This window comes from Heptranchias perlo, unplaced genomic scaffold (assembly GCF_035084215.1).
Source record: "Heptranchias perlo isolate sHepPer1 unplaced genomic scaffold, sHepPer1.hap1 HAP1_SCAFFOLD_60, whole genome shotgun sequence".
NCBI classification, from domain to species: Eukaryota; Metazoa; Chordata; class Chondrichthyes; order Hexanchiformes; family Hexanchidae; genus Heptranchias; species Heptranchias perlo.
In genome coordinates, this window is record NW_027139623.1 from 1,817,559 (window position 1) to 1,840,795 (window position 23,237).

Below are 23,237 nucleotides of genomic sequence, written 5' to 3' on the forward strand. Positions count from 1 at the left end.
CCCTCTCCTCTCCTGAAAGTGCTGGCTCTGTCTGGGTTCAGTTCCACACTCATTGGTTCCCCTCCCTCTCCTCCCCTGAAGGAGCTGACTCTGACTGTGTTCGGTTCTACACTCACTGGTTCACCTCCCTCTCCTCCCTTGAAGGTGCTGACTCTGACTGGGTTCAGTTCTACACTCACTGGTTCCTCTCCCTCTCCTCCCCTGAAGATGCTGACTCTAGCTGGGTGTCTATCCTCGACCCCTCATTTCGATACTATATCCCTCCCTAGTGCTGCCTGTCAGCAGTCCATCTGTGATATCTCCCAATTTTGGCGACGGACTCTCTCTGACCAGTCACCATTTCTCCTCCATTTAAAGACGGCCCCTGATCTGTCACTATTTCTCCTTCATTTGCAGATTCTCCCTGACCTGTAACTATTTCTACTTCATTTACAGACACTCCCTGACCAGTCACCATTTCTCCTTCATTTACAAACACACCCTGACTAATCACCATCCCTCTCAGCATCTCCCTCGTCCGTTCAATTGTGAACAAGGCCCTTGCCTCCCACAGTCTTATTGCGGATGGCTGCATTAACAATACTAGAACAGCAGTCGGCCATTCAACCCCAGGAGCCTGTTCCGTCTTTCAATTAGACCATGGCTGATCTGTATCTTAACTCTATCTACCCTCCTTGGTATCATAACCCTTAATACTCTGGCCAAACAAAAATCTATCAGTCTCAATTTTCAAATTTACAATTGACCCCCAGTTTCAACAGCTTTTTGGAGTGAAGAGAGTTCCAGATTTCCACTCCCCTTTGTGTGAAGAATTGCTTCCTGACATCACCCCTCAATGGCCAAGATTTAATTTTAAGGTGATCCCAGCATTGGTCCAGACTCTCGCACCAGAGTAAGTGGTTTACCTCCATCTACTCTATTAAATCCTTTCATCATCTTAAACAGCTCAAATAGATCACCCCTTAATCTTGTATATTCAAGAGAATACAAGCCTTGTCTGTGCAATCTATCCTCATCATTTACGTAAGTGATCTATGTAAGCACAGGATAGAAATTCAGAACAGACAGTTCGAGTTTCTCTGAAACATTATTTCTCCTTTGACCATACGGCGCTGTAAATCCCCCATCGAACACACTCTCGCTCCTTGCCCTTATTAAACTGTAAATCCCCCGTCCCACACTCTCACTCCTTGCCCCTATTAAGCTGCAAATCCCCCGTCCCACTCTCTCCCTCCTTGCACCTAATAATCTGTAAATCCTCCGTCCCTTACGCTCTCCCTCCTTGCTCCTATTAATCTGTGAATCCTCCGTCCCACACTCTCCCTCCTTGCCCCTATTAATCTGTAAATCCCCCTTCCCACACACACTCCCTCCTTGCCCCTATTAAGCTGTAAATGCCCAGTCCCACACACTCTCCCTCTTTGCCCCTATTAATCTGTAAATCCCCCGTCCCACACACTCTCCCTCCTTGCCCCTATTAATCTGTAAATGCCCAGTCCCACACACTCTCCCTCCTTGCCCCTATTAAGCTGTAAATCCCCCGTCCCACACACTCTCCCTCCTTGACACGTCCTCACTGTTTGAAATTCAGATTCATCGCAGCCTCTATTTTTCTCCCTTTCTCTCCTGAAGGTGCTGCGTGATGGTGGGGTTCGGGCCCAGTCACTGTTTACCCTCCAGTACCCGGCCAAGTGTTAATTCTGCACCTGTGAACCTATACACCGAGCTATCGGTATTTCAACCATGGGGAGCAGCACAGCCAGAGTCCCTGTCTGATTCCGTCCGCCAAAGCTGAGGCCAATGGGAGCAGATCAACAACAACCTGCATTTACACTGAGCGGAGTTTCAGCAACACCCAGTGCGGCTCAGGCCCCGAATCAGAGCCGGGGAACCGGGCGGACGGGCGGACGGGCGGGCGGGCTCCCCGGGCTCCATCAAACCCCTCATCCAGCGCCTCGCCCGTCCTACCCGCCTTTTTCCGGTTTCTTCTCCGGTTTCCACCGAGTCCGACTCGCGACAAGCGACAGGGCCGAGGCGCTCTGGAATGCAAGGCGGGCCTTGGGAGCATGCGCAGTCTGATCAGGAAATGAGCGCCTTGTAGATATGGAGGGGTTCCTGGGGCGCGGGGGATTGTGGAGCATGCGGTCGCCATTACTCACCGGGTATTGGTCAGTGTTTTATTGCCGGCGTGGCCCACAGAACCGTGTGGAGAAATGCAGACTGAGGGATTCAGAACCTGTTTGGTGAACAGACACTGACCGTGGAACAGTGTTTCTCAAATTGTTTTCCTCGCGACCCAGTGGAAGAAAAACACTTCTCCCAGGGTCCCAAAACAATAATATCTTCTGACTGGAGTTTTCATCAAATCCCAATAAAGGTGAATCCATGCTCGCTCTTCACTTCACTTAATTCAACTTAAAGTCATAACTTAAATTAAACATCGACGTTGCTTGAAAAACGTTTTAAATACAGTATAAATACAGTAAGAAAGAGGTCTGGTTGAGTTTCATTACTTAATGTGACGGATGGGTCTGCCTGTTGTTCATAATCTCGTTCCAATCTGGATCACAAGATGAAAGCGCTACACGCATATCAGGTGCGCTCTTCAGTCGGTTTCTTTCTCTTGTTCTCAAAGTCGACAATCCCAGTTCGCAGATGTAGGTTGTTGTGAGCAGCAGCAACAACAGAACACTAATCTTACTCAACAGAGGATATTCTTTGAAAGCACTGATCGAAAAAGATGACAAACTGAATGACTTGTGGCGTGTTTTCAGTGTGCTCACAGGTGAGTCGCATCAGCTCGTTTTCTTGCTCAGGCATCAAGTTTAGCTTCATTATGGATTCAGGATGTTCGAAAGCAAAAGGATCTTTCACCCAACGCTTTTCCATCGAATTTTCAAATCCCTCTGCAGGGAAGTAGCGATCAAAATGGTCAGACAGAGCAGCGAGATGTAACTGTATGACACATTTCATTGCATTCCCTTTATCTTCGTCGAGGCTGTTCTCTCCACCCCAGAGGGCTGTGGATGTTCAGTCGTTTAGTGTATTCAAGCTTGAGTTTGATACATTTTTGGACAAGGCAATCAAGGGATATGGGGATAGGGCGGTAAAGTGGAGTTGAGTTAAAAAATCAGCCATGATCTATTGAATGGCAGAGCAGGCTCGAGGGGCCGTATGGCCTACTCCTGCTCACATTTCATATGTTCTTATCCTGCCAGAGGTGCGGTGCCCAGAACTGAACACAGTACTCTAAATGAGGTCTATCCAGAGCTCTGTATAACTGTGACATAACTTCCACTCCTTTTTATTCCAGATCCCTTGAGATAAAGATCAAAATTCCATTACCATTTTAACTTTTTTTTGCACCTTTTCGTGAATTCTGTACTTGGTCCCATAAATTTCGCTGCTCATCCGCAGTTCCTAGTTTCTTGCCATTTAGAAAATACTCTGTCTATCTTTTTATGGTCCAAAGTGGATGACCTCACATTTCCCCACGTAGAACTCCATCTGCCACAGTTTCAATCACTCACTGAATCTATCAATGTCCCTTTTCAACTTTCTGCTTCCATCTATAATGCTTACTGTGCCACATAACTTAGTGTCGTCAGCACATTTGGATATAAGGCTCTCTACATAAGAACGTAAGAAATAGGAGCAGGAGGAGGCCATACGGCCCCACGAGCCCACTCTGCCATTCAATCAGATCATGGCTGATCTTCGACCTCAACTCCACTTTCCCTCCCGATCCCCATATCCCTTGATTCCCCGAGCGTCCAAAAATCTATCGATCTCAGCCTTGAATATCCTCAACGACTGAGCATCCACAGCCCTCTGGGGTAGAGACTTCGAAAGATTCACAACCCTTTGAGTGAAGAAATTTTTCCTCATGTCGATCCTAAATGGCCGACCCCTTATCTTGAGACTATGAGCTCCAGTTCTTGACTCTCCAGCCAGGGGAATCAGCCTCTCAGCAGCCACCCTGCCAAGCCGACTAAGAATGTGATACATTTCAATGAGAATACTTCTCATTTTTCTATCTCCACAGAATATAGGCCAATTTTACACAATATTTCCTCATACAGGAAGACCTCCTTACTCTGATATTGCAACACCCTTACAATAAAGGCTAACATATCATTTGCTTTCCTCACTCGCATTAGACCCTTTGTAGCTCACTATTTCCAGCATATTTTTCCTCTATTCCTTCTGCAGGGAAAAGAAATGAAGACTGAAATCATTTTACTATAATTACACCCGTTTATGTTTTGGAAACAATATCCAACTGAACTGCATCAAATTCGATTATAAACTTTAGAGTTTCTGAAGGAAACAAACTAATAAGAACACTTAATTGCGATGACCGGGAATCGAACCCGGGTCAACTGCTTGGAAAGCAGCTATGCTCACCACTATACCACCATCGCTGACAATGCACGTTACTAAAATAGTTGATAAACATCAGACCCTGAACAGACTGCAGGCTGTTGGATTTTGTTCTTCATTTAAACTGGTTTCTGACGGATCCTTTCTCGCTCTGTTGCAGTTCCCGTCTCCGCCCAGTCGATGTCGCCAACTCCCAATCAATGGAAATTACACAACAGCCAGTGAACCTTCACCTGATATCGGCCTCATCACCCATTCAGTGAGGTTAAATAATTACATTAAATCATTACAGAGACCTGACTACCAGTTGGCACGAATGGCTGCTTAATATTCAAGTCTATAAGATCTTTAGAAAGGACAGAGAAGTCGGGAAAGGAGGAGGAGCAGCAATATTGCTAAAGGACAATATTACAGCAGTTCAAAGATAGAATATCAGTGAGGGTGAGCGGGCAGTGTAAACACTCTGAGAGAGACCCATCACAAATGTCCCCACTGTACTACTCCAGAAGGTGTAAGAAGGGCGAGTGGGGGAGGATTTCTTCATTCTTTGTGAAAGTGTTTGTGAGATTGTGGAAATGTCTGGAAGAGGAAAAACCGGCGGTAAAGCTTGGGCCAAGGCCAAGTCTCGCTCATCCCGAGCCGGACTGCAGTTTCCTGTGGGCCGTGTTCACAGGCTCCTGCGTAAGGGGAACTATGCTTAACGTGTGGGTGCCGGAGCCCCGGTCTATCTGGCTGCTGTGCTCGAGTATCTGACGGCTGAAATCCTCCAGCTGGCCGGCAACGCGGCCCGCGACAACAAGAAGACCCGCATCATCCCCAGACACCTGCAGCTGGCCATCCGCAACGACGAGGAGCTCAACAAGCTGCTGGGACGGGTGACCATTGCTCAGGGTGTTGCCTGATATCCAGGACGTGCTGCTGCCAAAGAAAACCAGCAATGTGAGCTCCAAGAGCAAGTAAAGCGGCCAAGAATTAATCTGATAACCCAAAAGACAGGACCAACTTTATAGAAATCTTTGTAGAAGGAAAAGAAATTGAATACGAGATTAATGCAGTAGATGCAATATATTTGGATTTTCCGAAGGCCTTCGATAAGATACCGCATTGTAGATTCATGGCTAAGTTCAGAGCACGTGGAGTCAGGGTCAGGTGGCAGAATGGATAGTCAGTTGGCTACAAAACAGGAAATTGAGAATGGAGGTTACGGGTCGCTACTGAGACTGGCAAAAGGTGGGAAGTGATGTTTCAGTTGCTGGGACCACTGTTCTTCACAATTTACATTAACAATTTGGATTCGGGAATCGGAAGAACAATTCCAAAAGTTGTGGACGATACCAAATTGGGGGATGTAGTTAATACAAAGGAAGATACAAAGAGGACATTAATAAACTTACAGAATGAAGAATAAGGAGGTCACACTGCTTGGATAATAAGAGTCTGAACGGGATAGAGGAGCAAAGGGATCTGGTGGTACAGATATAAAAATTACTAGAAGTAGCGACGCAGCTCAAAAGGAAACTCAAACACTAGGATTCACTTATTGAAAGATAGAATTGAAAAGCAAAGAAGTTATGTTAAACTTGTATGGGACCTTGGTTCGACCAAACTTGGAGTATTGTGCACAGTTCTGGTCTCCATATTATAGAAAGGACGGAGAGGGATTGGAGAAGGTGGAAAATGAATCTCATGATACGAGAAATGAGAGAATATTCTTATGAGGAAATGCTGATCAGACTGGGGGTGTTTTCTCTGGAAAAGAGAACACTGAGTGGTTTCATAGGGTAGACATAGAGAAAATGTTTCCACTTGTGGGGAGTCCAAAACCAGAGGTAATAAACATAAAATAGTCGCTAATAAATCCAATAGGGAATTCAGGAGAAACTGCTTTACCCAAAGAGTGGTTAGAATGTGGAAAACGCTGCCACAAGGAGCAGCTCAGGCAAATAGCACAGGTGCATTTAAGGGGAAGCTAGATAAACACATGAGGAAGGAAGGAATCGAAGGGTATCCTGATAGAGTTAGATGAAGTAGGGAGGGAGGAGGCTCGTGTGGAGCATAAACGCCGGCATTGACCAGTTGGGCCGAATGGCCTTTATCTGAGCCGTAGTTTCGATGTAACTCGATGTAAAGGCTCTTTTCAGAGCCACCCACCGCATGTGTGAAAGGGCTGGTTACTGTCTGAAAGGAGACGCTGATATCATGCTACCAGTGTTGCTTTATTCTCGTTGTGGACGAGATGAGGTATTAATGGGACTGGAGTCGGGGCACCGACCACAGTCCGGTAATTTAAATGGTGACTTATGGACCCCAGTCTGCACATCACCAGATTTCTTGTATTTATTTAAACTACTTGCCATGCTGGTCTCTAAAAGCATCACCAGAACTGATCAACGAACCTTTCTACATCTGTGGAATTCAGCGCTTCGCTCCATTTCTGTTCTATTTTGTTGGATTATTTACATAACGCATCAAACTCACTGGGAATCACTGAAATGTAAATATGCACAGAAACAAATAACAGTGAATTGTCTGGTGCCCAGGAGATCAGAAACATTACTCGCCTTTCGTCCTGTTAACAAGTAAACCGTGTTTACAGTCCACCTACCCGCGTTGGTTCCATGTGGGGGATGAAACAGAGAAAGCGGGAGGGGAGGAGTCAGAGTGACGGACAGAGAGGAGAGCGGCTTCTGATCTTCCAGCTCCACCTCCAGCTTTCGCCACCCGCCAATTTCAAACCGTTTATCGATAATAGAACCGAAACACAGCGCCCCGCACAAACCATTACAGACTCGGGCTTCATATTCAAGGATTCCCAGAAACCCGGAGCTTTTAAATAAACCCCGTTACAATTAACAGTCAGTAATATTCCTGCCTAAATACAGTCCCTTCTATAACAAGTCAACCCGCCTCCTTCCATTTCAGTCCCAGACCCGATTCCATCTCCCCACACATCCCCTCCCAGACGGGTTCAGCAGTTTACAAACACTTTATTCCAGCTGATTTGGAGAATCTCATGTGTCGGGGTTTGAGTTGTGACGCGGAGTTTCTCCGCCAGTGTTACCGTCTCACAGAGACGCTCACCCTGAATCTGTGAAAAGATAATGACCACGAACTGGAACTGGAGCCGAACACACCCCCAGTTACAGTGAAGCCCGGCCCGGCTTGATGCCGTTGATCAAACGTCGCTGTTATTTCTGTATCCCACCCGCCCAGTTTAATGACAATTCTGGTATTTTGTCTCATTCCCCACACAAACTGCAAATCTCAATCAATTGGAGGTTGGCGACATCTGCTGTCCGGAAGCAAGTACTTCCACAGACCGATATGGATCATTTGTATTTAACAAGTTATTGTTAGTTCTGCAATCGGAATCAAGTCCTTATTAAATTGATTCCTGACTCTCTTCAGACAGTAACCGGCCCTTTCACAGATACAGTGGGTGGCTCTGAAAAGAGCCTTTGGGTTATCAGACAGAATCCCACCATCATTTCCAGCACAAGAGAGAGACACACACATTCTGTCAGTCTTACACTTCCTATCAGTGTGCTCATATCACGCGCAATAGCAGTGTCATCCTTAATATATAGCACCAGAGAGATAGGGGACGACAGACACGGTGAGAGAGAGCGGAGAGACACAGTGCCACAGTATCAGACTGACCTGCAAAGTTAAGCTTTATCCAGAAAAAAAATTTTGGAGAGAGAGAAGATGTAATCTAATCTCTCACTGATATTGTACCAGAGACAGAAACACTATTAAACCCACACTCAGGGACAGTGCAGAGAATGACAAAAACAATGGGCAACATTTAACCCTCTCTTGCCTCTTCTACTATATTCGGTTTTGCAGCACAGGGACGTTCGGTGTTACACTCAGTAATCGAGAGTTTCAGTCTGATTAAATTAATCTCGGACTGTTGCTGTCTGATATTAATCCTACACGGTACCAACAGACACACCGACTCACACTTTCCTCCCATGTTTCTCCAGGATTGGTTTGAGAAATCCTCCCTCCAGTTTCGTAGCCACGCGTCAGTTTGATCAGTAAAGAGTCCAAGAATGAACAGAATGCCACAGGCTCATTTCACAGCCGCCCACTTTATCACTGAAAGACTCTTTACCCTCAAAAGATACCGAGAGAAACAGCAGGGATGGAAACATCTAGTTTAATAGTTAGAGATTGTAAAGTCAGTCTGGATTCCAGCGTTCGGCACTGGTGGAATCCCATCTGTTTTCCATTCTGGTGCCTGTTCCTGCACTGCCTGTGGACCCCATTCCCTCTGACCTTTCCCCCAGACCCACTTCCTTTGCTCAGACTCTGAAAAATTCCAATTGGGGAAAGTTTCCATCGATTTTTGTATTGGGAATTAAACCAGATATCTGCGCATGCGTGACTCAGCCCCGCCCCCAGCGCTGGTTGTTGGTGAGCAGAAGAGCGCATGCGCGCTGCCCTCCCCCAGCTCGGCCTGTGGGCGCCATTCCCTCAGTGAGCGGAAGAAGATGGTTTAAAACAGCCGGGAATGGAGAGATCACGGCCCCCGGGGGAAGGGAGCAAAGAGCAGCCTCGTTACAGCAGCTCATCGCTTCGGGACCGTGTCCGCAGATGGGCTCAGAGATCGGCATTGAGTCCGGGGGAAGGTCAGGGGGAGTCCGGGGGCTGTTTGTAAGAGGCGGAGTGGATCAGGAACTGGTCCCGGAACATGGAGTGAGCGGGGGAAGGGAGAGGTCATTCTCGGGCTGTGTGTGTCCAGGGTGTGTCCAGGGGAAGTGAGACAGAGTGGGAAGAACCTGCTATTTAAAATCATTGCTGCTTTCTCTCCCCAAACCAGTGGTGAATGTTCCTGGTTTAGTTCCAGTCTCACCCTGTTTTTGGACAGTGAACAGTCAGGATGTGGGGAGTTATACAAAGAGCATCTATTGCAGGCATCACGTGAGAAGTGTGAAGGACACAATTGAAACAGCGGTTGTTTGCTTTCATTTGAACGGTTTGTCCCATGGGAGAGGAGATTAGAAACCTGACCTGTACAAAGGTCCCTGCCCCATCGGGTAGTCCCATTCATGGATCAGTGGAGGGGATGTCACTAAATTGTTTTAAAATCGCCCAACACACCTGGTGTGCAGAAGCTGAGTGCTGCAGTACTGCAGTGGAGTCAGACACTGACACCGTTTGTATCACTGGTTTTCATTTGTGGATATTCAAAATAATTATTCACAGATATTAAACTGATCACTTCTGTATTTTCGACCTCACCTCTTCTTGAGTTACAAGATATATGTTTCTTTTTACAGTCAAACCCTTGAAGGAGCCAGAATGAATGTGAAGTTTCCTCCATCCGAGGCAAAGGAACAGTGCAGCCAGCTCCTTCTCACACACAGTAAGTACATTATCACTCATAGAGCACAGAGACACAGACAGATCATCAGCTCCACAGTCTCAGACAGCAGAAGTAGTCAGTCCCACACTGATCCCAAGTTCCAGGGACACATTTTCAATCCAACAGTCAAACAGAGCAGGTGAGGCAGACACTGTTCCATTTCCCCCTCACTCAGTCCCGCTGACAGGTGGATACAAAAATCCCAGTCCAAAGTCATGCTTTCAGATTGTCAATTTCGAAAAAGGAAAACTTTAGCCATGAATTAAATCCCAGATACCCCAAGATTCCAATTGTATGCTTGCCTAAATCTCTCTCACACACACGTGAGTTTAATACATGAAGTATCCATTCGAATTGTGTACCATTCGAATACAAATTGCAAGTCCAAAACTCATGTACAGTATCAGATTGAGAAATGCTGTGACAGTGTAACCTGAGAAACAGATTAGATACCAGTTTATAATAAACTCATAGTATGAGATTTAAAGATAAAGTATCAATTCTGTGAGCACACATTACACACGAGTCCAAAAATCTTATAATAAAACTTAAAGATGCAGTATCATTTCCTTTAGTGCAGACTGATCGACACATTATATACCAATTCAAAAATATCACCATATCAGTTTGCAAGATATATTATCATTCACAATAATACTGATAGAGATACAGATTTAATAGTAGTCCAAATTCACACAAATTATCTCATTAAAACCTCCAGCATCAAATCCTAAAGTGTATCCATATTTACCAATTAAATAATGAGAAAAACTACTTGAACATTAAGATATTAAAGCTAGAGTATTGAATACCATAATGTAATCTGAGAGATTAATTATGGACAGACACAGAATGAATCTCACACTCACATAACGTTCCAGAGACTGACACATGCAGAAGGAATCCCAAGCTCACATACAGTACTAGAGGTTGCCAGACACAGAGTGAATCCCACACTCAAGTATGGTACCAGAGATGACAGAAACAGAATGAATCCCACACTCACACACAGTACCAGAGACTGACAGATACAGAATGAATCCAACACTCACATACAGTACCAGAGACTGACAGATACAGAATTAATCCCTCACTCACAACCAGTACCAGAGACTGACAGATACAGAATGAATCCCACACTCACATAGATTATCAGGAACTGACAGTCACAGAATGAATCTCACAGTCACACTACTTCAGACTGAGGTACATTTTACATACCAGTTCAAAGATATCGTAGTGTCAGATTGAAAGATACGGTATAAATTCCATTAGTGCAGACTGAGCTACATTTTAGATATATTAGTAAATACTCATAGATTATTATACTGAAATTAACATTATCAATACCATTGGTTCAGAATGAGCGTCACATTACATACCAGTCCAAAAACCTCATAAATGAACAGACTTGAAGATACAGTATCAATTCTATTAGCACTGCCTGACCTGTACATTACATACCAGACTGAAAATCCCACACATTATTAGACTGAAAGATACAGTATAATTCCATTAGTGCAGACTGAGCCACACATTATATAGCAGTCCAAGAATCTCATACCCTATCAGACTCAAAGATACAATATCAATTCCATAGCACATACTGAGCTACATGTTACTCATCAGTCCAAAAATCACATAGAATATCAGATTGAAAGATTCAGTATCACTTCCATTATTGAAGACTGAGCTACACATCACATTCCAGTCCAAAAATTCTAATACAGCGTCAGACTGATAGATACAGTATCAATTCCTTTCGTGTAGGCTGAGCTACATATTACATACCAGTCCAGAAATCTCATACAACATTAGATTGAGATACAGAATTAATCCCATTATTGCAGACTGAGCTAAACATTACATACCAATCCAATAATTTCACTGTGAACAGACTGAAAGGTACATAATCTCTGAACTCTATTGTGAATGATAAAGATGTAATACTACTCCAAAACTCACACATGTTTGATTAAAGAAAATCGAAAAGTGTCTCCATATTTACAAATTAAACACGAGACGAAGAACTGTATATAATTTCAAGTATTAAAGATACAGTTTCAAATACGTTACTGTAAACTGAAATAAGAATACAGAATGAATTCAGACTTGCACATTGTCTCAGAGACTGAATTACAGAATGAATCCCTCACTGAGATAATGTAGCAGAGAATGGCAGATACAGAATAAATCCCACTCTCAAAAACAGTACCAGAGACAGACAGATACAGAATGAATCCCACACTCACACACAGTACCAGAGACAGACAGATACAGAATGAATCCCACACTCACACACAGTATCAGAGACTGACAGATGCAGAATGAATCCCACACTCACAACCAGTACCAGATGCTGACAGATGCAGAATGAATCCCACACTCACAAAGAGTATCAGGAACTGACAGTCACAGAATGAATCTCACAATCACACTACTGCAGACTGAGTTACATTTTACATACTAGTTCAAATATATCATAGTGTCAGATTGAAAGATACAGTATAAATTCCATTAGTGCAGACTGAGCTACATATTAGATATATTAGTAAATACTCATAGCGTATTATACTGAAATAAACATTATCAATACCATTGGTTCAGACTGAGCTACACATTACATACTAGTCCAAAAACCTCATAAATGATCAGACTGGAAGATACAGTATCAATTCTATTAGCACTGCCTGACCTGTACATTATGTACCGGACTGCAAATCCCATACAATATCAGACTGAAAGATACAGTATCAATTCGATCAGTGCAGACTGTGCCACAATTTATATAGAAGTCCAAGAATCTCATACCCTATCAGACTCAAAGATACAATATCAATTCCATAGCACGTACAGAGCTCCATGTTACTCATCAGTCCAAAAATCACATCGAATATCAGATCGAAAGATTCAGTATCACTTCCATTATTGAAGACTGAGCGACACATCACATTCCCGTCCAAAAATCTAATACAGCGTCAGACTGATAGATACAGTATTAATTCCTTTAGTACAGGCTGAGCTACATATTACATACCAGTCCAAAAATCTCATACAATATTAGGTTGAGATACAGAATTAATCCCATTATTGAAGACTGAGCTAAACATTACATACCAATCCAATAATTTCACTGTGAACAGATTGAAAGGTGCATAATCTCTGAACTCTATCGTGAATGATAAAGATGTAATACTACTCCAAAACTCACACATGTTTGATTAAAGAAAATCGAGAAGTGTATCCATATTTACAAATTAAACATGAGATGAAGAACTGTATATAATTTAAAGTATTAAAGATACAGTTTCAAATCCAATACTGTAAACTGAAATAAGAATACAGAATGAATTCAGACTTGCACATTGTCTCAGAGACTGAATTACAGAATGAATCCCACACTCACACACAGCACCAGAGATGGACAGATCCAGAATGAATCCCACACTCACACACTGTACCAGAGACCTGCAGATACAGAATGAATCCCACACTCACACACAGTACAGAGACTGACAGACACAGAATGAATCCCACACTCACACACTGTACCAGAGACCTGCAGATACAGAATGAATCCTACACTCACACACAGTACAGAGACTGACAGACACAGAATGAATCCCACACTCACACACAGTACAGAGACTGACAGACACAGAATGAATCCCACACTCACACACAGTACCAGAGACCTGCAGACACAGAATGAATCCCACACTCACAGTACCAGTGACTGACAGACACAGAATGAATCCCACACTCACAGACTGTACTGGAGACTACAGATACAGAATGAATGTCATAGTCACATTACTGCAGACTGAGTTACACAATATAGACCAGTCCAAAGATCTCATAGTGGCAGATTGAAAGATACAGCATAAATTCTGTTGGTGCAGACTGAGCTACATATTCAATATATTGGTAAATACTCATGTTATACTGAAATAAACATTCTCAATACCATTGGTACAGAGTGAACTACACATTACATACAAGTCCAAAAATCACAAATGATCAGACTGGAAGATATAATTTAATTCTATTCACACCGCCTGAGCTCAACATTATATATCAGTCCAACAATCTCATACAATATTAGACTGAAAGATACAGAATCAATTCAATTAGTGCAGACTGAGCCACACATTATATAGCAGTCCAAGAATCTCATACCCTATCAGACTCAAAGATACAATATCAATTCCATTAGCACAGACTGATCTGTATGTTACTCACCAGTCCAAAAATCTCATACAGTATCACATTGAAAGATTCAGTATTAATTCCATTCGTGCAGACTGAGCTATACATTGCATTCCAGTCCAAAAATTTAATACAGTATCAGACTGATAGATACAGTATCAATTCATTTCGTGCAGGATGAGCTACATATTACATACCAGTCCAAAAATCTCATACAGTGTTAGACTCAGATACAGAATTAATCCCATTATTGCAGACTGAACTATACATTATATACTAGTCCAGTAATTTCATCGTGAACAGATTGAAAGGTATATTATCGTTCACAATAGAGTTCAGAGATTAAGATGTAATACTACTCCAAAACTCACACACGTCCTTTGTTTAAAGAAAATCAAAAAGTGTATTCATATTTACAAATTAAATGCTCGATGAAGAACTGTATATACTTTAAAGTGTTAAAGATACAGTTTCAATGCAATATTGTAAACTGAAATAAGAATACAGAATGAATCCAGACTTGCACATTGTCTCAGAGACTGAATGACAGAACAAATCCCACACTGAGATAAAGTAGCAGAGAATGGCAGATACAGAATGTATCCGCCACACACAGACAGTAGCAGAGACTGACAGGTACAGAATAAACGCAACACTTATACATAGTACCTGGAGACTGACAGATACAGAATAAACCCCACTCTCGTACACAGTACCGGAGATACAGATACAGAATAAATCCCAGTCTCATATACAGTACCAGAGACTGACCTCTACTGGCGGTAAGCGGCAACTGCAATGAGGGAACAAATTCACATTATCTGTCATGGTGACAGAAACAGGACAATGTGCAATGTGAGGGAAGTTTCTGTCTGTAACGTTTACTCTCGTATTTTTGCACTTTTTGACGATGAAAAATGAAGACAATTGATTCATAATAAAGTTTTTGTTTCACTCATTCCATCGTTGTGAATTTGCCCCATTATATTTCACTGTACATTGCGCAGTATTTCTCTCTGATTTCTCAGGATGATTTACATTGCTCCTCTACCCCATTTAGACTCTTATTTTGCAAGCAGTGTGTGGCCTCCTTATTCCCCTTAGCGAAATGCCCCACCTCACACCTTTCTATATTAAAATTCAATGGCCATTGACACGGCCGTTCTGCAAGTTTATTTTATCCCAGTCTTCCTCAGTATCGACTATATTTCCTCAATCAATTACAAGAATTTAACACAGCATTACAACTAATGTTTGGTCTAACAAAATGTACTTGCAGCTCGTCTCCATTCCGAGTTTTTCTAAATCCCACCCGTGCAATATAATGTGAAGAATGAGTTTATCTTCTGTCCCTCTCTCATCTGTAAACTTCAATGACCCGGGGTTTGGGGACATCTACTGGCCGGAAGCAGAACTGCAACAGTTCGGAACAAATTGCTGAAACCGGACAATGTGCAGTGTGAGCGTGTTTGTGATTGGTGGCAGGAATTAAGTCTAAATTTTTATAGCTGCTCATTAACCTTTAGTGTTTGTTATTGAGCAGTAAATAGAGCCGGACAGTAAGGATATGGGAAGTTATACAAAGAGCATCTATTGCAGGCTTCAGGTGAGGAGTGTGAAGGACACATTTTAAACAGCGGCTGATATGTATCAGTTGAATGGTTAGTCCCAAGGGAGAGGGGATTAGAACCCTGACCTGTACAAAGGTCCATCGTGTAGCCCCATTCATGGATCAGTGCAGGGGTTGGGTTGTGTCTGGATGTCACTAAATTGTTGTAAAACAGCCTGGTGTGCAGAAGCTGAGTGCTGCAGCACTGCAGTGGAGTCAGCCACTGACACTGTTTGAATCCCTGGTTTTCATTTGTTGTTATTACAATGATTATTAACAGAGAGATTCAATTAATCACCTATGTATATTCTACTTCATCTTTTTTTGAATTACAAGATATAATTTATCTTCCAACAGGCAAATACTTGAAGGACCCAGAATCAGTGTGATGTTTACTCCTCCCGAGGCACAAGGAGCAGTCAGTGCAGCCAGCTCCTTCTCACACACAGTATGTATATTATCACACACAGAGCACAGAGACACAGACAGGTCATCAGTCCCACAGTCTCAGACAGCAGAAATAGTCAGTCCCACACTGATCCCAATCCAACAGTCAAAACAGAGCAGGAGAGACAGACGGGATTTCCATTTCACAACAACTCAGTACTACTGACTGGCAGATAAATAATTCCCAGTCCAAAATCACACCCACTATCAGATTGAAACGAACTGTGTTAATCTCACATTAGTTCAGAATTAGCTACAAATTACATACCAGATAGAACTGACACATGGTACTGATTGATAGGTACAGCATGAATTACAATAGTGTACTCCAAGAATCAAATTAAATACCAGCCCACAACTCACACATTATGAGCTTAAAGATGCAGCATTCATGCCAATATTGTACCCTGAGATGCAAATTAGATATCAGTTCAGATGTGACCCATATTTGACTCACATATATGTCCAAATATCTCATAGTGTCAGAATGAAATGTACAGTTTCAATTCCTTTACTGCAGACTGAGGTACACGTTAGATACCAGTCCAAAATTCTCATACAGTATTAGATTGAAAGATACAGTATCAATTCCATTAATGCAGACTGAGCTGCACATCAAATACCAGTCTAAAAATCTCAGTGTCAGATTGAAAGGTACAATTTTGATTTGATTAGTACAGACTGACCCACACGTTACATACCAGTATACAAATCTCACACAGTATCAGACTGAAAGATACAGTATCAATCCCATTAGTGCAGATTGAGTTACACATTAGATATCAGTCCAGAAATCACATTCAGGGTCATGCTGAAAGATGCAGTATGAATTCCATTAGTGCAGACTGAGCTACACAACAGATATGAGCCCAACAATCTCAGTGTCAGATTGAAAGATACAGTATCAATTCCATTAGTGCAGATTGAGCTACACATTATATATGGTCCAAAATTCGAATACAGTATCATACTGAAAGATACAGTATCAATCCTATTAGTGTTGACTCAGCTACACATTGCAAACCAGTCCAACAATCAGGTCAAGCTCATGCTGAAAGGTACGGCATCAATTCCATTATTGCAGACTGAGTTATTCCTTACACACAAGTCCAAATATAGCACAGTGTCAGACTGAAAGATACAGTATCAATCCGATTAGTGTTGACTAAGCTACACATTGCAAACCAGTCCAATAATCAGGTCAAGCTCATGCTGAAAGGTACGGCATCAATTCCATTATTGCAGACTGAGTTATTCCTTACACACAAGTCCAAATATAGCACACAGTGTCAGACTGAAAGATACAGTCTCATTCCCATTAATGCAGACTGAACTACACAATAAATACCAGTCCAATAATTTCACAGTAAGATATTGAAATGTACATTCTCATTTAAAATAGTCTTCACAGAAATTAAGATGTAATCCTACATCAAAACTCACAAACATTGCATGATTAAAACAAAGTTCTAAAGTGTATCCATAATTACAAATTAACACTAGACAAAGGACTATGCATACATTCATGTATTAAAGATACAGTTTCAAGCAACATACTGTAACCTGAAATAAGAATACAGAACGAATCCAGACTTGCACTTTGTCCCAGAAACTGAGTTACAGAATAAATCCTACACTGAGATATAATACCAGAGACTGACTGTCACAGAATGAATCCCACACTCACAGGCAGCACCAGAGTCTGACAGATTCAGAATGAATCCCACACTCACACACAGTATCAGAGTCTGACAGATACAGAATGAATCCCACACTCACACACTGTATCAGAGTCTGACAGATACAGAATGAATCCCACACTCACACACAGTGCCAGAGATTGATAGACACAGAATGAATCCCACACTCACACACAGTACCAGAGTCTGACAGATACAGAATGAATCCCACACTCACACACTGTACCAGAGACTGACAGATACAGAATGAATCCCACACTCATACACAGTACCACAAACTGACAGACACAGAGTGAATCCCACACTCACACACAGTACCAGAAACTGACAGATTCAGAATGAATCCCACACTCACACACTGTATCAGAGTCTGACAGATACAGAATGAATCCCACACTCACACACAGTGCCAGAGATTGATAGACACAGAATGAATCCCACACTCACACACAGTACCAGAGACTGACAGATTCAGAATGAATCCCACACTCACATACAGTACCAGAGTCTGACAGATACAGAATGAATCCCACACTCACACACAGTGCCAGAGATTGACAGACACAGAATGAATCCCACACTCACACACAGTACCAGAGACTGACAGATACAGAATGAATCCCACACTCACACACAGTACCAGAGTCTGACAGAGAGAGAATGTATCTCCCACTCACAGACAGTACTGGAGACTGACAGATACAGAATGAATATACAGTCTGACATCTACTGGCCGGAAGGGAGAACTGTAACAGAGTGGACCAAATTCACATTGTCTGTCGTTGTTCCAGATTCAGGACAATGTGCAGTGTGAGGAAATAGTTTCTCTCTGTAACTTCCAGTATCGTATTTTTTGATATTTTGACAGTGAAATATTAAGACAATTGATTCAGAATAAAGTTTTTGTTTTACTCATTCGATAGTTGTGAATTTGCCCCATTATATTTCACTCGACATTGCGCAATATTTCTGTCTGATTTCTCAGGACACGATTTAGATTCATTCAAATAAACCGAACTGAAACACGAATAAAAACTGAGCATAAAGCTGGAAGTTTTAATGGCGACCGTCAAAGGTGAAAGGGATAAAATAGAGAGAAAAAAATACCAAAAATGCTGGAAAGACTCAGCAGGTCCGGCAGCATCTGTGGAGAAGGGAAGCTCGGGTTAACGGTTCAGGACTATGACCCTTCTATAGATCAGAAAGGTTAATCCGACATAATTTAAATAAGGAACGGGAATCAGCAGAGGGAAAAACTTCAGAAAATCAATTAATTTCACTGAATCCGGACAATTGTGTCCAATATCCACAGTACAGATCAGGGGAAATAATAATACAAAGGGACAGAGATAAATTTAACATTATGGGGGATATAAATGAGCTTTAAAAGTATTTTTTCAAATGTAAATTAGACCCGTTTGTGTTTTGGAAACACTATCGCTCTGAACAGCATCAAATTCGGTTCCAGTCTTGGTGTTTCTGAATTAAGCGAACTGGGATTCAAACTTGTTGGAATTAACTGTTTGGAAGGCAGCTATACTCACCATTATAGCGCCTTAGTTCACTAGGAGGGAGAAATAGAGTGTTTCTGTGGAGTTTGGGTTTTGAGTTTCTGGCACTTTAATCATAGACAATAAATAGTTCCCAAACACCAGCCCCTGAACAGACACAACAAGCTGGTGGAATTTCTCATTTATAAATATTAAATAAGAGGATGACAAAAGAGAACAGGAAACGGTCAGGAAGATTTCACAAGAACAATTGCGGAAGCAAAGAGGAACTACGAAATTAATTTATCAAGGAATATCAAAAGAAATCGTAAATTATTCTACAGATGCATAAATAAAACAAGGAAAATCAGAACAGCTTCAGTGCCACAAAGGGATGCACAAAATAAACTCAGTGGTAACGTCAGTGAAATGCCAGAAATATTGAATTATTACTTTTCCTCAGTATTTACCCGGGAGATTAACAGGGTGAACATGATATTAGAGGAAGAGGTCAATAAAAATATCAAGACATTTAAGTTAGAAAGGGTGGTTAAACTCCTGGTCCAGATGAATTGCATCTGCACATATTAAATGAAGCAAGGAAAGGGACAGCAGAGGCACTGTTACATATATAGAAAAAATCATCACAAAAAGGAATAGTGCCAGAGGACTGGATGACAGTTAATGTGATTCTTATATTTTAAAACAGGAGATAGAACAAGTCCAGGGAACTATAGACCAGTTAACTAAAGGTCGGTGGTCGGAATGATCATGGAATTCTTTACTCAATGAAGCAATAGAAAAACATCTGAAAACCGAAAATATAATAAAGAATAGTCAGCACGGATTTCAGAAAGGGAAGGTTTAACAGTTTGGCACAAGGTTTGACAGTTTAAATTACAGTTCAACATAACTTATCTGCTTTTCAATTCCATTCCTCTAGAAATAAACCCCAGTGTTGTGTTTGCTTTCTGTGGCCTCATCAACCTGTGTTGCTACTTTTAATGATTTGTCAATCTGTACCCCTAAATCCCTTTGCTCTTCTACCCCATTTAGGCTCTTATTTTCAAAGCAGTGCTTGGCCTCCTTATTCCCCAGAGCAAAATGCACCACCTCAAATCTTTTGATAAGGAAATTCAAAGGCCATTTACACAGCCTTTCGGTAAGCTTATTCAAGTCTTCTTGTATTTTGTCGCAGTCTTCCTCAGTATAGACAACAACCGCTAAATTAATTACAAGAATTTAACACAGCATTAAAACTAATGTTTGATCTAACAAAATGTACTTGCAGCTCGTCTCCATTGCCAGTTTTTCTAAATCCCACCCGTGCAATATAATGTGAAGAATGAGTTTATCTTCTGTCCCTCTCTCATCTGTAAACTTCAATGACCCGGGGTTTGGGGACATCTACTGGCCGGAAGCAGAACTGCAACAGTTCGGAACAAATTGCTGAAACCGGACAATGTGCAGTGTGAGCGTGATTGTGATTGGTGGCAGGTATTAAATCTGATTGGTTTCTTCAGATATCCAGTCAGAGAGTTACAGTTAATAATTATCGTGACTTCACTCCCAGTGACCCAATCACAATCATTACCTTCCCCCATCCCTCATTACCATAGGGCTGTGGGGCTGCCTGTTTAATCCGAGCTCGGAGCGGATTTGGGTCATTTCTGGGTCTGAAATTGAGTTTGAAAATGCCTGAGGACAAGAATGAAACATTTGCCTGAGGAAGGAGAAAATCTCCGAAAGCTTGTGAATTTAAAATAAAATTGCTGGACTATAACTTGGTGTTGTAAAATTGTTTACAATTGAGGACAAGAAAGCAGCTCCCAAGAAGGGCGCCAAGAAAACCTTGAGTAAAGCACCAGCCAAGGGCGGCAAGAAGCGGAGAAAGTCGAGGAAGGAGAGTTACTCCATCTACGTCTACAAAGTGATGAAGCAGGTTCACCCCAACACCGGCATCTCCTCCAAGGCCATGAGCATCATGAACTCCTTTGTGAACGATATTTTCGAGCGCATCGCGGGTGAGGCTTCCCGCCTGGCCCATTATAATAAACGGCACACCATCAGCTCCCGGGAGATCCAGACCGCCGTGCGCCTGCTGCTGCCCGGGGAACTGGCCAAGCACGCCGTGTCGGAAGGCACAAAGGCGGTGACCAAGTACACCAGCTCCAAGTAAAACTCCACAATGTACTGAAAAAAAAACAACGGCTCTTTTAAGAGCCACCCACAACCTCTCTGAAGGAGCTGCATTTCCGATATATTTACATAGTATGTTTTTAACACCGCGATATTATTCCAATCGAAAACTGATACTCTACGCCGTTGAAATTTCTGACCCATAAACTGAACACGAGTTTCTGATCCGCTCCTTCCCATTAGCTTTGTTCTTACAGCGTTACTATTCCGGCGACGAACACACCCTGAATGACCCCTTAGCATTTCCATGATCTGTCTGAATTCAGTCTCCCCACATTAAAAGCAAACCCACCCCTTGCAGAAACACAGCGGAGTCGGGGCAGAATGAGAACTCCGTCCGGGTCCCTCTTTTCACAGAAACACTCCCGGCCCTGTGAGAAGGGACCAATCTATAACGTGTCACTTTTATAAAGACTAAATTGAAACGTGTCCCTTCACGGAATGCTGTGAATGGGGATTTCGTCCCGAACGGTACAGTTTGAAAGCGATGATAAAATAAGCGATAATTTAAAGCAGATTTTAAAATAGCTCCAGCGATTGGTGACGGGTAGCGCTGAATAAGACAAGATAAAAAGAACGGGTTTAAAATCTTGTGCTCAGGGCGACATTGATCGAAATCCGGTCCTTTACTGCACTGAAATTGGCGGGCTTTTTGAAATTCATCAAATTCCTGGTCTGACCGTTGAGGCCGGAAAATCCCGCCCTCTTCTGATTCCCAGCTATCTGATTGGTTAATGAAATAGGCAAATGAGGTGTATTAAAGAACAACCAATCAGATGATCTTTCAGTCTATAAGAAGGGGAAATACGGAAATAATTCTTCATTCTTTGTGAAAGTGTTTGTGAGATTGTGGAAATGTCTGGAAGAGGAAAAACCGGCGGTAAAGCTCGGGCCAAGGCCAAGTCTCGCTCATCCCGTGCTGGACTGCAGTTCCCTGTGGGCCGTGTTCACAGGCACCTGCGAAAGGGGAACTACGCTGAACGTGTGGGTGCCGGAGCCCCGGTCTATCTGGCTGCTGTGCTCGAGTATCTGACGGCTGAAATCCTCGAGCTGGCCGGCAACGCGGCCCGGGACAACAAGAAGACCCGCATCATCCCCAGACACCTGCAGCTGGCCATCCGCAACGACGAGGAGCTCAACAAGCTGCTGGGACGGGTGACCATCGCTCAGGGCGGGGTGCTGCCTAATATCCAGGCCGTGCTGCTGCCGAAGAAAACCAGCACTGTGAGCTCCAAGAGCAAGTAAAGCGGCCAAGATTTAATCTGATAACCCAAAGGCTCTTTTCAGAGCCACCCACTGTATCGATGAAAGGGCTGGTTACTCTATGAACGGAGTTAGAAATTAATTTATAAATAAACAATCTGTTTCAGTTCTGGTGATTTTACGTTCCTTGATTCCGATTCCAGATCGAACTGCCTCCCATTAGTTAGAAACTAACGATATCTTCTTAAATACAAATGATCTGTTGCAGTACTCGCTTCCGGACAGTTGATGTCGCCAACCTCCAATAGTTTGAAATTTGCAGATTGTATCGGAAATGAGACACAAAATAATCAGTTCATGAAACTGGGCGGGTGGGATACAGAAATACCAGGTGAGTTTGATCATCGGCAACAAGAGGCACTCTATTGTGTTCCGGCCATTATTGTAAGTGTGATTTACAGTCTCATCCTCCCACAACACTTACTCGGTCTGACTTCCATTTCCCAGACTTGTCCGCCAGAAGGTGACGGATGTGTTGATTATTGTGTCAGCGATTGCTGAATCAGTGAATGAAATTTATCCGTTATTGGCTGTGAGAGGGATTTATTCTGTCCCTGGCAGTC

The 23,237-nt window shown here is 42.6% G+C and overlaps 1 long non-coding RNA gene and 1 other non-coding gene across 3 annotated transcripts; one reads left to right on the forward strand and one right to left on the reverse strand.

Moving 5' to 3' along the window:
* Positions 1-4,352: 4,352 nt before the first annotated feature.
* Positions 4,353-4,424, reverse strand: trnag-ucc (transfer RNA glycine (anticodon UCC)). The gene has a single exon. It is a non-coding gene; the product is annotated as a tRNA-Gly (tRNA).
* A 5,251-nt stretch (positions 4,425-9,675) lies between these two features.
* Positions 9,676-20,586, forward strand: LOC137316773 (uncharacterized). Of its 2 annotated transcripts, none has more exons than XR_010961596.1 (3): positions 9,676-9,757; positions 20,269-20,374; positions 20,504-20,586. It is a non-coding gene; the product is annotated as an uncharacterized lncRNA (long non-coding RNA). The 2 variants fall into 2 exon arrangements; XR_010961595.1 differs by lacking the exon at positions 9,676-9,757 and adding an exon at positions 15,939-16,023.
* Positions 20,587-23,237: the final 2,651 nt, after the last annotated feature.